The 11,566-nt window shown below is 47.6% G+C and overlaps 5 non-coding genes across 5 annotated transcripts; 4 read left to right on the top strand and 1 right to left on the bottom strand.

The window, feature by feature from the left end:
- Positions 1-212: 212 nt before the first annotated feature.
- trnas-uga (transfer RNA serine (anticodon UGA)) lies at positions 213-294 on the top strand. Its single transcript has one exon. It is a non-coding gene; the product is annotated as a tRNA-Ser (tRNA).
- Positions 295-1,851: 1,557 nt separating this feature from the next.
- On the bottom strand, positions 1,852-1,924 carry trnar-ucg (transfer RNA arginine (anticodon UCG)). Its single transcript has one exon. It is a non-coding gene; the product is annotated as a tRNA-Arg (tRNA).
- Positions 1,925-3,094: 1,170 nt separating this feature from the next.
- trnan-auu (transfer RNA asparagine (anticodon AUU)) lies at positions 3,095-3,168 on the top strand. The gene has a single exon. It is a non-coding gene; the product is annotated as a tRNA-Asn (tRNA).
- A 6,251-nt stretch (positions 3,169-9,419) lies between these two features.
- LOC148633724 (U5 spliceosomal RNA) lies at positions 9,420-9,536 on the top strand. The gene has a single exon (XR_015933794.1). It is a non-coding gene; the product is annotated as a U5 spliceosomal RNA (small nuclear RNA).
- Positions 9,537-9,766: 230 nt separating this feature from the next.
- Positions 9,767-9,908, top strand: LOC148633723 (U4 spliceosomal RNA). Its single transcript, XR_015933828.1, has one exon. It is a non-coding gene; the product is annotated as a U4 spliceosomal RNA (small nuclear RNA).
- Positions 9,909-11,566: the final 1,658 nt, after the last annotated feature.

Here is an 11,566-nt window from a genome sequence, read left to right as displayed (position 1 = left end):
CGTTCTGTTTTCATGTCCGAACGGGGAGACTTTATCATTCCAACTTGAAGCCACCCTTAAGTCCTCTGAGGTGTGTGTGTGTGTGCTTGCACGTATGGCGTAAAAGGTTTCTTAAACGGAGAGCGAACTTGAAAAAAGTTGCCTCCGCCGCCGCCGCCGCCTCGCACTCCCTGTTCGATTGTAGCAAGAAGGCAGCGGCCGTGGCGCTCGCTGTAGTCGTGGCCGAGTGGTTAAGGTGACGGACTTGAAATCCGTTGGGGTCTCCCCGCGCAGGTTCAAATCCTGCCGACTACGGCGTCCTTTGCATTTGGTTGCGTGCGTGCGTGTAAAAGGACCAGCGCCGTTTCGTTTTCGCTGGGACCTTTAACACTCTAAATCGTCTGGACCCGCAGCCTGTGAAATCGATTCTTCAGCACCCACGAAGGACGCTTTGCAGCTGGACACAGATACCGATGCTTTTCTGCAACGAGCTTTCCAGCTGAATTTTCTCGGCAGCTCCCTACTGAACCTGTTCTCCATTGCAACATAGCGGAGGCTCGTCACATCTATAGCAAGGCTGTGTAGGACCGCATACGCCACAGTGACTTGTACACAGACCACATGAAAGGCAAGCAAAATACAATTTTAAAATTCCAAAGACTCACAAGGTCAGAGGAACAGCGATGATCTGAACTGATCTGTTACAGAAGTCTAGGTTGACCTTTTAGAGCTGTAATTGCATTTTTGTTTAATAGAAGATCAAATCTACTCGCATGTACCAGCACCTTACAGTTTATTGATGTTAATTCTGTTTAAGTAATAAGATTGCTAACGATGTTGGACTTTAGCCGGTGTTTTTTAGAACAAATTGCTTACACTTCTGTAAGGAATACGCAGTACGTGCCTTTGTCAGTCATTGCTCATCATACCTGTAACTTTCTTATCTAACTCACTTCCTCAAATGGTGAAGGTCCACAAACATAAATGAAAAAAAATCCCTTGTTGTAGATGAGGTGCACAAAAAAGCAGCCCCTGATAGTGTATAACACATTTATACTATTGCAGAGACACATGTAACATATATATATATACTGTTTATATATATGAAACAGAAATAGAAACAGAAACAGGAATCGCTTACACACCTGGAGAATCTCTGTAGGAATATCTAGCATTTATCAATGGAAATAAAAGCTGCTTTAATACAGTGCATGTTCAAACTCAAACCCTCAGCTGCTGTTCTTGTTTGTTTTGGGACAAATTGCAACTGAGCATCGCATGAGCCGTTACGTACCCTTATCTGTTAGGGAATTTCAAGGGAGGAGTTAGGTCAGAATGGGTAGGCTGCAAAACAACAAGTAAAGATTTATTCCAAGATGAAACGTTGTGGCGGTTTTCTTATCTTTTCAGCATGGACTAAACTTTTACGTGTTCCTTATATGCTATATATGTATATATTAGCACCAATGTCGTTCTTAAAAACTAACATGAAATTGTCAGGGACATTCAGCTATATACAAAGACGAGACAGACAAACTAATAATTCTATATTAACGTGGCCTACATATTGACGCAATGATCGAACTAACTGACATGTTCTGATTCAGATTCCCTGCAGTTTATGCCAATTAGAACAATAGCAATGCTGAGTCCTCCCCACCCTACCGAGCACAAATTCAGCTGCTCTCCAGTTCTGTTCTGCATGTTTTTTCATTGCAATTGAGCTCGGAGCTGGAGATGATCTCCATACAGTTCTGTGTTAACTAGCCCGCACTTGCGTGCTAATTTACGGGTTGTGGCAAATGCTTTTCTATAGTTCATATACATGACAGCAACCTGTTACCGAGGAACCTGAGAGGTTTAAAAGCCACACGAGCCAAGCAGGATTCGAACCTACAATCTTCTGATCCGAAGTCAGATGCATTATCCATTACGCCACTGGCCCATAGAACATGTGCTTGCACTCCACCACAGAGAGCTCTACACTGCTACTAGTAGTACACTTCCCCATCTAAATTTTCACAGCAAGAAACTTGTGTTTCCTACTATTTTTATCAGGTTTAAAATATCATCTCCTTAAAAAAGAAAAAGTGTTGATGTGTCGTGCTGAAATTCCGATTGATTTTGAATTCAAAGAAAAAAGGTTTTCTTCCAAAACACCATGAAATTGTCACATCTTGCAGACAATAGGTGTATTCCATGTTGAAAAGAGAAGAAAGAAAACCATGGAGCCTTTTACAGGTGTGAGGCTTCTTCAGGTGTGAGAAGACCTCACAGCCGAAACACTGTGTTTCCGTTCTTCTCTTTTCAGCATGCAATAAACCTATTACTTGTTCCTTTGCAGCCGAGGCATGCTGACGTAGCTACCCAGCTGAACATCTTGCAGACTCTACAGTACTTCTCTCCTGTAGAAGTAAAGCAGGGCTTGCTGGGTGAGCTTTTGCTCCGGTAAATTAGGTCACGTGTCATGTTAAATCACTTCTTCTAAACACAACATTTGCTGGTGCTAGCTTTCCCCATGAAAAGAGACATTTCCCTTACAGTACATGACATATCGTTTTTATTCTATCAATAAGTATAGAAATTAAAAGAAAAAATGGTGTCGCCAAAGAATGGGAGGTGTCAAGGGCATTGAGCTCCTTGGACATGAAAAGTGCCCGATAAATGCCATTTCTCATCATTTCTCTTGGCGTCAGTTCTGCTATTAAATGGGACGGAGGCAACGGGCTCAGAGAGCAGGTTAAGTGCACACCGAACACAGATGTGTCCAAGTGTCTGTAAAAGGGCTGTGCTCTGCTGGCGCTGTTCCCTAGTGGCTTAAAGTGCCTGCCTAGTAAGCAGGCGATCCTGGGTCTGAATACCAGCGGTGCCTCTCTCCGTGTCTTGTTGTGCCGAATGTCTCATTTCAGACAAACATGTACAGCTTGGTTCAGTTTAATGCAAGAATTCATTTCCTTTCTGGAATAACTTGTTTTTGAAGAAATCCATACAGCTTGTGAAAGATGAAATCCATTTCTTGGTTGTCAGTGGAAAAAGATTGCCGGCTGCAAGAAGTGCAAGTGATTGTTTTCTTTGACCATAAACCTGCAAATGTAGGGAGCTCAAGCGGCCGTCAGTCTCTGTGGTGCAATCGGTTGGCGCATTCGGCTATTAACCGGAAGGTTGGTGGTTCAAGCCCACCCAGAGACGCATGTCTCAGTTTTTCCAATGTAAACATCATCACCGCTAAAGAAAATGGCGCAGAAGGCTCCACAGTCGAAACGTTGTGCTTCTTTTCTTCTCTTTTCAGCATGGAGCAAACCTTTGCTTGATCCTTTGCAGCCTACGCATGCTGACACAGCTACCTTTCTCTTAACGCGCCTCAATCATTATTCACCAAAACCATCAGCAGAATGTGTCGCCTTTGTGGTGATGTCACTCCTCTGCTTCACAAATGTCCTTAGTGACGGACCATTTCTTTCTGCCATTTTTCCGGAGCGGTTATTGATTGCTCCATCATTTCCCTCATACTTTCCATCCCTAGATTGAAAAAAAAAAACAGAAACAGGCTGACAGGACGACAATCAAATTGCAAAAACTCATCAAAGCACTCGATAGAGTATTTGAATCCACAAGTAGCTACGAGCAACTTTGTCCTGGCTTGCATGAAAGTCGGAAAATGTCAAAAAGAAAAAGATGGTGGCTTTTTCATATTCGTTCTTTTATTTTTAGTTTGTTGCTTCTTCTGTCCATTGTCCTCCTGCCTGGCTCTTGACCTGTGACTGTTTGAACGCACACAGTAGACTTTCATGCAGGGGATTTGTCCTGAGCCTCTGTGAAAGACCCACCCACCCCCATAAATAACTGCTCTAGAAACACATGAATGCAAAACTAAACCACAGCTTAAAGAGGAGCTTGTCATGACCGCCAGGCAGTTAAGACCAACTCTTAAGCAATCTAATCAGCACCAGCAGCGGGTGATTATTAACAAACGCCGCCGCACGAGTTAACCCACCTGCACACACTCCACCGTGCGGTACGCAGTGCTATTTTTACCATCTTTACCTGCTTCCCACTGGTATTGAGTCTACTCCTTGAGAGCTCTACCTGGCGTTTTTTCCATTACTTCTTTTATTCTGGATATTGGACTCCCCTTCTGCCTTTTCGACTTTGGACCTCACCTCTCACCTTGGACTGTTTGCCACCAGTGTACTCCCTGGATTACAACTTACCTTACGCCTCTTGACCACGGAACAAAGCAAAGCAGAGCAAAACAAAAAGAACAAACGAAAACCCTCACGTCCCGCACTTGCATATAATGCCGTTACGTGCCCAAGCAGTATTGTACGTCATCCTGGCACTGCACCCCGGGGCGTACGGTATATGGGAACGAGCACACGCCACGAATCGTCTCAAATCACTCCCTACAGCTGTAAGGCGCCTTGAAGCATGCACCCCCAACATTCTTCTTTGCGCATCTGTGAAAGGTAAACTCTTGAGCAAACTCTGAACCAGCTCAAAGGAAACTAATCCGATTAGACGTTACTTTGACTCATCCTTTAAGGGACCCTTGTTAATTGGAGAAATCAATGATTTTGAATGAATTCTGTATGCGTTAAAAGACAGCTATACACTGAAAACATGCAGGACACTTCTCATGATGTTTCCCGAGCCGAAACACAGTGCGTTTTTAAAAGCCATCTGACAAAGCCCGCCCACTGAAAACTGCAGCAGATCGTGTAAAGACGTTCAACTTTGTAACTACTGCACGCACAGGAAGCAGAATAAATTCCTCTTTTCCGGTTTTATTTATGCGAACCATAAATAAACCAAATAAACCAAGTTGCAAGAGGCCCGCACCCACAGCACAAATTGCGCAGCCTAGGCCACCTCCTCGCCCCGCACGCCACCGCCTCCTGCTGGGCCCACTCTTTCGCACACTCACACGCCACACTAACACTCAAAAGTGTGGGCAAAACGAGAAAACGAGCGCGCCGTTTCCTACACATCTGCAGTCGCCATTGCGCATTCGCAGCATGTCCCGGGATGCAATTCGGCCTCATTTGCATAACTCCAGACCGGCAGATCGCCACGCAAGCTCGCGACGTGCGCCTGCCACACACCGAACAAACCTTTTCAGCAATTTCCAAAAAACGGGCCTGCTCGCCTGCCCACAAGGCTCCGTCTCTTACCTGCTCTCCAGAGCCTGCTGCCTTCTGTGCTTTTCTCTCGGCACCGCTGCAGCGCACACAACTCCTGCAGCGGGAGGTGGGAGAAAGTTCCCGCGCTCCGCCGCAGGGAAGGCTCGCTCCGTGCGCACACGTCCTTTCGATGCCAGTCCAACAGTTGCTCTGCATTAGCTGCGTCGGGGCTCCGGCGTGTCGCACCTCACCTCACCTCACCTCACCTCACACTGCCCCCTCCTTGAATGTCTGGCGCTGGGCATGCCCCGCTCTCCTCCGCCTTATCTTATCGCGTGTGAGCACCGACAATGGCCACAATGCCGGGGAATGGCACCTGTAAATTAATTATCTTCTCTTGCAGCCTGAGATCATGTCCTTCTTTTGGCTCCCTCCAGTTCTGATAAAAAATCTCACTCTTAGATGTGTTAATTTTTGCGGAGGAAGCCAAAGAGAACCGATCACAGCACTGCAGAGCTCTGCTAATTGAGGCATTGTCAGAGAGGAGTAGGGTGACGTCATCCATGTATAGAGATGTCTTTACCTCTCCTCCCCCACTTCCAGGCACTGGTATCCCATTAATGGCCTGATCCTGGCGCAAGGCACAGGCTAAGGGCTCCATAGCCAAAACGAATAACAAGGGGGATAATGGGCAGCCCTGCCTCACCCCTGAACAGACTTCAAAGGGGCGTGATCTATTGCCATTAACCATTACTCTGCTGTTGCTACCTGTGTACAGCAGGTTAATCCACTTTCTCATGATGGGGCCAAACTTCATGTGCTCAAGTACCGATGTAAAGTACTGCCGGTTTAGGAGGTCAAAGGCCTTTTCTAGGTCTACACCTAAAATGCACAGAGGGAGGGAGCGATCCTCAGAGTACAGACAGACATCCCTCAACAAGGCCAGGTTGTCGCTCATCAGGCGTCCTGCTATCCCACAAGTCTGTTCTTTCCCTACCAGTGAGGCCACTACATTTTGTAGGCGCAGGAAAAGGGCTTTGGACAGGATCTTAGTGTCCACGCCTAACAGGCTGAGGGGTCTCCAGTTCTTTATGTCATTCTTTGCTCCTTTCTTAAACAAGAGAGAGATAGTGCCTTCTCTTAAGGAGTCAGGCAGCAATTCTGTCTTATAGCTTTCCTCGAATAGGAGCTGTAGCGGATCCTGAAGCAGATCCCAAAAGGTGCAATAAAATTCTTTAGGGAGCCCGTCAGCACCCGGAGTTTTCCCCTTCTGTAAGCTCTCCATAGCCTGTCTCAGCTCTTCTACTGTCAAATCCCTCTCAAGTACTTCCCTATCTTCTTCACTCAAAACGTTTTCTAGCTTTGAGGTAAAAAAATGAATTTCTTCATCCTTTAACTCTGTAGAGCTGCACAGTCTTGAGTAGAAGGCCTCGGTGCAGGAGAGGATAGCACTCGGCTCTGTTCTCTCTCGTCCCTCCTCATCAACTACACTTTCCATGACAGACTTGGAGCCTACCACTTTCCTGAAAAAGAAGCGAGTACACTTCTTATTTTCTTCCAAGAACTGCACTCTGCTTCTTAACAGCACTCCTCGACTACTTTCAACGGCTATGCTCCGGATATCCTTTTTTAAAAGGGTGATATCCTCGAGCACATCGAAGCCACTGTGCAGCATCGTGTAGAGACGCTGCAGCTGCCTCTGTTTCCTGGCTAGCACTCCTCTCCGTCTGGCAGCAGCCTTCCTTCCCTCAGCCATGAAAAAGGCCTTTGTCCTCATCTTCACCTCCTCCCACCACTCTCCTACTGACCCGTACAGACACTGCAAGGACAGCCACTGTGATAGTTTCTCCTTGTAGCGGGATACTACCCCCTCGTTCTCTAGCAGCTTTGTGTTGAGTTTCCAGAGGCCTGGGCCAAAGACAGTCCCGCCCTGGAGTTCCACTCTACACCCTAAAGCCTGATGATCTGAGAAGAAGACAGGCTGAAGAGTGACCCCAACAGCTTTCACTCTCTCTGAGACAAAGCAATAGTCAATTCTGGAGCTGCTATTCCTCCCTGACCATGTATATCCTGCTGTTGTGGGATATATACATCTATATGTGTCTGAGAGTTTAAAGTCTTGAACTAAGTTTTGCAGGGCCAGTGAGCTGGAATCCAATTTTATCGGAGAGCTAGACTGCCTGTCTGTGTGCTCTAAGATACAATTAAAATCCCCTCCCACTATCACGTCTGTGTTACTTAACAATAGGGGAGAGAGTGCCTTGAGTAGCTCCACCCTTCCTCCCACGTCAGTAGGACAATACACATTGATTAGCCGCAGGTTAACGGTGCCCCATTCCACATTCACACACAGCAACCTGCCATCTATGACCCTCTGAATACTTTTCAATTTGAAAGCCCATCCTTTGAAAAGAATGGCCACGCCAGAGGCTCTGTTGTTATTGTCCCCTGACCAAACAGAAGGCCCTTTATCCCACCTATCTTCAAAGCTTTTATACCTCTCTTGATAGGCTAAAGCACACTCCTGCAACATCAACACATCTCCCTCTCTCTGCTGGAGGTAATCAAAGACACACTGGCATTTAACTCTGTCATTGATACCTCTGGTGTTATGAGAAATTATGTTTAGAGCCATATTACATAAGAAAGTGGAACCAGTCTTTACAAAACACATTTCTCTTCGGTCTCACCAGTTACCTTCTTCTTTTTCTTTTTCTTCTTACCAATTTCCTGCCAGCCATCCTCTGAATGAGCCTTCATCAGGGTGGCAGCAGTAAAAGCATTCACGGAGTCCATTTCAAGGAAGGGGGTAGAAGGAGGGGTGGAGGGGTTCCAGCTGTCCCCATCGCCATGCTCTCCTTCCTCCTCGCTCGGGGAGAAAACAGAGTCATTTTTCCTTTTCCTCAAGTCCAGCTCCTGGGAGCACTGAGGGGAAAGGGGTGGAGCCGATGCACCAGTCTCCTCTTCCCCCTCACCAACCAGCTGTTGCAGATCCTCCGTGATGGACTGGATGGAGGAGAGGAGGGCATCTGTAGCACTTGCAGAGTCTGAGAAAAGCAGCTCCGCTGAATCCTGGGTATCGTCGCTGGACCCGCTCCACCTGGGGGCCCCACACTGGCCCTCGTTCTGAGGAGCAGGAGTGGGGGAGGGGTCCTCGCTGTTCTCGGGGGTTTTCAAACCCTCGTGCTTGTCTGGTGCAGTCTGCGGTTGTGGGGGCGTAGTGGATTTCTCTTCCACCGGCCCCGGAGCCACAGCAGGACTGATCCTGGCTGGAGGCTGAGACTCTTTGTCCAACAAGGGTTCTTTGTTTGACTTGTTGTTTGCTTTGGCTTTTCGGGCCGGTTTGGCTGAAACAAGCACTGCCTCATCCTTTCTCATTTTGAGTTTATTGGCGTAGGTGTGAGGGCAGTTCTTAAAAACGTGTCCTTCCGAGCCACATAAATTGCACTTTGGCAGCATTGAACAGTCAAAGGCTAAATGTCCCTGTTTGCCACAGGTCTTGCAGCATTTCACAGTGCAGGACGATGCCAGGTGTCCCACAGCACCACAGCGCCGACACACCTTTGGTTGTCCCACATAAAAAACATAGCCATTGCAGGCGCCCAGCTGGTTTGTAGAGGGCAGGTGCCTTAAGCCTCCATTGACATTGTCCGGTAGCAAGCGAACCTCGAATTTCCTTGCTCCTGTTTTTATACCGTCAACATCTCTAACCTCAGTTCCATGGTGGACGGTGCAGTACTGCTTAAGCCAGGTGTGAATGTCCTCCGTCTTTGCCAGTTCCGAGAACATAACAACATGCACCGTTTTCCTCTCTCTCTGTGTCAGAGGCTGCAAGTTGATCTTCTCAAGGGCAGGAACTTTCCCTCTTTTTGCCTCAAACACATCCACACATTGTTCAAACGGAGAATAGGTAGCAAAAACAACCTCAAATGCTTTCTGACCTGGGAGAGCGAAGATGAAATCCAAGTGCCGAGGTTCAAAGCCAAGTTCCTTCTGTAACACTTTTCTGCTGAACTGCATACGATCCATGAAGAGGTCATCCAAAAGCTCAAAACGTACAGCATTCTTGCGGGATCCAAAGGTTGCCATCTCAAACTGCAAAACAAACACTGCTTCCACAAAACAAGAAAACAATCCAACTACTCCAACTACAGGCTGATCAAGGTATCTCCCCTGCCAGGTAAGCCGAGAGCCGCAGGCGATGAGCCCGGAGCTGAACGGGCCCCACTGGCTCGTTTGTAAGGCCAGGTGCATTGCCAACCACGACCGGCAGGGCAGAGGCCTTGAAGGCAGCCTGGGCTCCTGCAGCTGTCCAGCCACGCACTCTGGTTTCTCTTCATCTCGTACAAATCTTTTGCCTTTTACTAAAGATTTCCATGGAGAGGAGCATGAATGAGTTCCATACAATTTTTGTGCTTCCCTGCCTTCGGGTGGGGCACAGCTGGGCTGGTCAAAGAGAGAAAACAAAACCACTCACAATCGCTCTTATTACGGCGACTGTGGCCGTCTGCTCTGCGAGTCCTCGGTCTCCGCCTGTCTGATTGGCGCTCTTTTCTTTGGGGGGCGGGAAGTGTCCGGCCGCAAATATGAAGCGTTACAGCAACGACATGCCATGAGACGATTGATAACGATTTCCATAAGATCCCCGCGGTTGCCTGGCAACCGTCAGCTTTGCGCAGTGGCAGTATCGTAGCCTGTGAGGTTTAGCTGAGGCGCGATTATTGCTAGTTGAAAACTTTTCCCAATACCCCGCTTCCGCCGGTTTGCAATACAATCGGCGAAAGCAATTTTTGACAGTCTCGTCAGAGACTGAGCAAGGTGTTTAAAGACAGATTTGGTCATGGTGACATCATGGTAGAAAGAAACGAGCTTGTTACGTCTCAACAGAAACGCTCTTTAGCTCTTTCAGCGTTATGCAGAGAACAGCGTCTGTCGAGATCACTTTTGAGTCAGCGCGAAACGCCGTGTGCTGTCAGTTTGATTTCATATTGCTCGTAGCGGCGCCCGGCTTTTGTCTGTCAAATGTTAGGTTGCGCTTCTTCATGCTGCATTGTCGGCATGAGTGGAGCTTTTTAAACGTCTGTATTTACTGCGCCCCATAAGAAATCGTTTGTCCCCATTCAAAAGAGATTGTGCGATGTCCTGCAGCGTTCGCAAAGCAAACATTTGACAGTTTGAAAAGAGGAATTTATTCTGCTTCCTGTGCGTGCAGTAGTTACAAAGTTGAACGTCTTTACACGATCTGCTGCAGTTTTCAGTGGGCGGGCTTTGTCAGATGGCTTGGAAAAACGCACTGTGTTTCGGCTCGGGAAACATCATGAGCAGTGTCCTGCATGTTTTCTGTGTATAGCTGTCTTTTAACGCATACAGAATTCATTCGAAATCATTGATTTCTCCAATTAACAAGGGGCCCTTTTTGAACCTGCCAGAAGCATTCTTTCAATGTAACAGATTTACTCCGGGGAAAGGCAGCATGATATTGAGAGTAGCTCAAGCTTTCAGCACCCGTATCGGACTGCGTGTATGCAGACACTGCTCAGAATCCCCTGTAAGATTCTCCTTCAATTCCGTTTTGCAGTGCTTTAGCTCTTTCAAAAGGCTTCGCTTTGCTAGTCACAATCCAAGGCTCATGACAGCATTTGAAACCAATCGCCACTGCGTTGGCTGGGAATCGAACGCGGGTCAACTGCTTGGAAGGTAGCTATGCTCACCACTATACCACCAACGCACGCCCACAGGCGCCCTGCAGGACACCACCAGAGAATGCTCACAATTTCGGAAGCTGTCTCCGGGACGTGCTGATTCCACACATCCTGAATAAATCATGATATTGTTAGTTGCTGTAGCTAGACGTTCAAATGAGTTTCATGGCCAGATGGACTGTTTCCTCCAGCGGTATAGTATTGCAGTGAGACAGCACGATGCCTGCAAGACTATGTCACGCTAAACGCCACAGATTGTGTTTGTGTTGGACAGTTGGACCCTACAGTTGGACCCTCGTCGACAACCTGAATAGCTTATTCAGAAGCAGTGCTGGACCGGGAACGAACCAGCTTCTTCCCAGGCACAAGAGTGACTTGTGAGGACTCGCGGTCACACTCTGTGCATAGAGACTTTCTATCAGCCAGCCGGACTGCTGGTAGATCCCCTCGGAGCAACGACTGCCCTGCGCGCCGCAGTCAGATTCCTCCGCCCGTCCTACTCCGAGCTGCACCTTGACTGGTTGGCCGGTAGCCAGAGGACGCCGGGACAACACCCATTGGACAACCGCTGGAACAGAGGCTGCAACAGAGCCTGTCAGCTGGTTTGGTGTTCATGCCGGGAAATTCCAAATCCATACACAGTGGATAATTAAACCCCATGTTCTACATTGCGTCTCGAGAATTTAATTGTACCTCAACACAAGTTGTTATCAATTTAATTCATGAGTAATGTATTTACTTCCGAGTTTAGAGTAACAGTGGGTA

The sequence above is a fragment of the Lepisosteus platostomus genome, unplaced genomic scaffold, assembly GCF_059453375.1.
Source record: "Lepisosteus platostomus isolate fLepPlt1 unplaced genomic scaffold, fLepPlt1.hap1 Scaffold_42_H1, whole genome shotgun sequence".
NCBI lineage: Eukaryota > Metazoa > Chordata > Actinopteri > Semionotiformes > Lepisosteidae > Lepisosteus > Lepisosteus platostomus.
Note: the sequence above shows the minus strand (reverse complement) of the source record. Positions and strands in the feature narration are given on the sequence as shown.